Source organism: Solanum stenotomum, chromosome 9 (assembly GCF_019186545.1).
Source record: "Solanum stenotomum isolate F172 chromosome 9, ASM1918654v1, whole genome shotgun sequence".
NCBI classification, from domain to species: Eukaryota; Viridiplantae; Streptophyta; class Magnoliopsida; order Solanales; family Solanaceae; genus Solanum; species Solanum stenotomum.
The window spans coordinates 20892505-20897188 of NC_064290.1; the positions used below are offsets into that span (position 1 = coordinate 20892505).

The 4684-nt window shown below is 26.3% G+C and overlaps 1 protein-coding gene across 1 annotated transcript in view; it reads right to left on the bottom strand.

The window, feature by feature from the left end:
• Positions 1 to 4684, bottom strand: part of LOC125876682 (WD-40 repeat-containing protein MSI4-like) — a 1104907-nt gene that overhangs the window by 684870 nt on the left and 415353 nt on the right. The gene's annotated exons all lie outside the window — the stretch shown is intronic.

Genomic DNA, 4684 nt, shown 5'->3' on the forward strand with positions numbered 1-4684 from the left:
GGATATGTATTATATATCAAAATGTCTTTTAACTTTGCGGTCTTAAAGATGCGCCGCCACCCCTCATGAATTTTTTCTTTTATATTAAACTGAATAAAAATAAAAGTACAACAAATAAATTAGACACATAGGAATATCGAGTCTAGGTTTTTGGAAAAAAACATCCTTAAACTATACCCTCAACTTAAACTACATCCTTAAATTATTTTTCTTAACAGAAAATATCCCTCAATTATTTAAAATTTGACAACTTTCATCCTTTTGTTAAAAATTGTCAAAAACTAACAAATTCTTCACAACATGTACGGTGCACACTACTCTCAACAAATTAAACTCCCTAAATCACCCCAATAAACCAATTTTGTTCATTCGACATACATCTAAAAAAATATTATAATTTTTTTTAGTAACAACGTTTTGCATTGTCTTCCTTTAATTAGCAATTTTATTTTTATTTATTTTTCATTTGATTTGATATCAAAGAATTATCAATGGAAATATTTTTTTTTCATTTAATCTGCAAAAAGTGGTGTTGATTGAAGACTTTTACTTCTAATAATGGAAAACGAAACTTGAGTACTAGAGATCAAAATTAGCTGAATCTTGATCACTTCAATTATTAATTTGCCCCAAAAAATTATTGATCTAACGACATTTTGACTTTGCAAGGTGAAGATGGTGTGAAATTAAGCTTCAACTTCATTTAATTGGTAAAAGAGAAGTAAAGATCATATCTCCTCGTAGACTCACACCGTCCTAACATTGTTTTTTTAACAGTCATGAGTCTCAATTTTTTAAAATTTTTTTGGATGCTTTTCCAACCGGTAATAATATTGTAGATTTTTTCTATGAGAATAGTATGAATTGCATATGTTTTTGTGTGGAATTTGCTAATTTTTTGATAAATTTAAATAGAGGGATGAAAGTTGTTAAGTTTTAAATACTTGGAGGAAGTTTTTTGTTAAAAAGGATAATTTAAGGATATAGTTTAAATTGAGAGTATAGTTTAAGGATGTTTTTAGCCAAAAACTCTAGGAATACCTATTAAAACTAGTTTGGACTCTTCAAATAAATTTTTGATCAAATTATTTTTCTCCAACAGTTTGAGACTTACACAGCTTGAACACCAAGCTGTAGTTTGTGCAACGGAAAATCATTAGACTTCTTATAAAGGAGAAGTTGCATAAGTATATTTATGACTATGAAAATGAGTATATATTAATTATCTAGATAGTCTTCTTGTTTGAAGTTGAGTTATTACATTCTCCTTGTTGCATCTACTTTTGTTGATTTATCTAGTTTATTCACACAAAATATTGTAATTGCATAATTGAACAACTCTTACTATCTTCTTTGTTTTATGAAGAAGAATAGAAAACTTATGAAATTCGTACTTTAAAAGTGTGAGAAAACCTCTCTATTTATAGACAACAAATGATAGTATCAAAAGGTATTTATAGTGCCTTATCAATAAGTCACAACCCTTCAAAAAATTCGCAACTTTTTGAAAATGTCATAACTCATCGAAAAAGTCACAACTCTATAAAAAACACACAAACCTTTGAAAAAGTCATTACCAATCAATGTGAAAAGGTGTAAACTTTTAATATAATATAGAACAAATAAAAAAATACGATATAAATTATAGAATATATACTGAATTGAATGTTTTAAGTTGGGGGTATAATAGTAATTTAATATTCAAGTTAGGGAGTTCATGCTTTTAAGGTAACTAGTTTTTCGACACGTGCGTTGCACGTGATTATCAATTTAGAAAATTTAAGCGATGATTTGAATAATAAGTTTTGTACAAAATGATATGGCAGATTCTATTGTTAATGTTCAATATGGATCATCATATATATATTCTATTCACACGAACCTATGAAGATGGCCAATGAAAACTTTTATTAGGGCCCGTTTGGCCATGCGATATGGTATCATGATATGGAATCATGAGATGAAATTGAAGGTTTGTTTGGACATGCGATATGGAATTTTTGTGTTGTATATTTTCTCATAAACATAAAAATCCCATAAGTTGTAAAACTATTAAAATAGCCCCAATTGTTTATTCAATCTTATCAAATAAACAAAAATTATAAAATCGCATAATAAATTATTACAAAGTTATTTGTTCTTCAGTTAAATAATTGTTTCATCTAACTTTAATTTAATTAAAAAAAATTGAACATAAATTGTACTTGATATGTTCATATCTCTCAACTACTCTTACAAATAACCTATAAAGTAGAAAAAAAACATACATTAGTGAGTAAATATTAACTTAGAAGTTAAATGCACTAAGATAAAAATTAACAAACATCACTAACTTCTAACTATTTACAAGAAAAATCAATAGTTAAATATTATTGAATAACGAAATTTTAAAAAGTTACCACAAGTTTGAGTCAAAAACACTTCTAATAAAATTTAATCAAAAAAATTATAACTAGTCCACTTGACTAAATATTAATAACTAATTGATCAAATTTTCCTAAGTCCTCAATCAATTGGACTTGATATCCTTCAGTCATGTGAACGAACATTTTGCAAATACTAAGATTAAGAAAGTGCGGCACCGCCAATGAAAATTGTCTTTTATCAATATTATGCTTAGTCATAAGATTAAGATGTTTTTTTTTATTATGAAAAATCAAACAAGTATTACTCCCTTTGTTCTCATTTATATTCACCAAATGAATTTCTACTTTATCATTTATATTCACCAAATTTAAAGTGATAATAAATTTTATATTGGTGAGAATAATAAATTTTAAAAAGTAATGATGTGATTATAAATTTTATTTACATATGAAACAAATGGTTAGTAGATATAAATGTGGGGTTTTAACAAAATATAAACTCATGGATCAATTATTGTATTAAAATATCTCAAATCATGATATGAAATCACATGGTGATTCCATATCACGGTTTTTGGAAAATATGATATCACCTCTCATGATATGGAATCATGAGATGAAATCAGCGTAAAATCGCATGTCCAAACGCTGATTTCATCTCACGACATCATATCGTGATATGATATCGCATGGCCAAACGCCTACTTAGTTAAATGCAATCGTGTATATATTTATTTCAATTTGATGGGGTTCAATTAACAAAAACAAATGAATTTATACTACAATAAAATTTAAACTTACACAAACTTCAACTGGCACTATTACAAATCATATGAGTTTTTTTCGTTGAAAATACTTAAATATGAAAAAAAAACTAAATCAGTAAAACAAAAGGACAATGTTTATATAGTAATAAATATTTTGAAGCAAACTTTCTGACATTCTAAATCACATAAGTAGTATTGATAAACAAAGTCATTCTTTTGTCTTGGGAATAAAAAAATGAATTGTGACAATTCTCTAACTCTTGAGAAGTTTAATAATTTTGTTAAAAGATATTCAGAAGCATATATAACATACCATCACAAGAGAAATTGTTAACAAAAACAAATGAATTTAGACTACAATAAAAATTAAACTAATAAAAATTTCAACTGGCGTTATTACAAGTCATATAAACTTTTCTTTGTTGAAAATACATAAATATTAAGAAATAGTAAATCAATAAAACAAAAGGGAAATGTTTATATAGTAATAATAATTTTGATGCAAACTTCCTGACAATCTAAATCACATAAGTAACATTGATAAATAAAGTTATTCTTTTGTATTGAGCATCAAAAAATAAATCGTGACAATTCTCTAATCTTGAGAAGTTTAATAATTTTTGGAAAAGATCTTCAGAAGCATATATCTACATCACAAGAGAAATTGTTAAAAAAAAAAACAAATGAATTTAGACTACATCATGTTAACTTCATATATTGATACATTACATACTAATGTATATATTAAGAAAAAAAATTATTATATCATCAGAATTATTTTCTTCAAGTACTCGAGGTTAAAGAATATAATCTCTTATGATAGAACAATTTATTTCATCAAAATAGTGGTATCTCGTATTCCGCTAAACTTCAAACCCACTCATCGATAATAAATCACATGAAAAAATTTAAAATGCAAGAAGAAGAAGAGTAGATTAAAAAAAATTGTGGTTGAATAATGAGAGGAAACCCCTTTATTTATAGCCAACAAAGAGTAGTGTGAACAAGTGTTTTTTTGTGTCTTATTTGAAAAGTCTTGACCTTTTCAAGAAGTCACAACCTGTTGGAAAAGTCACAACTTATTGAAAAAGTCACAACTCTTTGGAAAAGTCACAACTCATCGATAAATCACAACCCTTTGAAAAAAGTCACAACTCATCGAAAAAGTCACAACCTAAGTTAGGAATATTATAGTAATTTAACATTCAAGTTAGGAGTTCATGATTTTAAGATTATATATATATATATATATACTAACTTGTGAACTCCCTAACAAAATTGATTTTATGGCTCGATGGTAAGAAAGGGACACTAGTAATGTTTTCCATACTAGTAATGTGGTTTCAAACCTCACTATTAATAAACGTTTCTCTTTTCTTTTATTAAAAAAAAAACATATTTTGCATTATTTTTCTCTTCTGTCTTGAAATTTAGATAATTCAAAAACAAAAATAATAATTTCCAAGTTAGGTGTTTTGAATAATTCTCTTTCTCTTAAAAAAATAATAAATAAAACACTAGTTATGTTGAAGCGGTCGCTGTCCTTTTTAT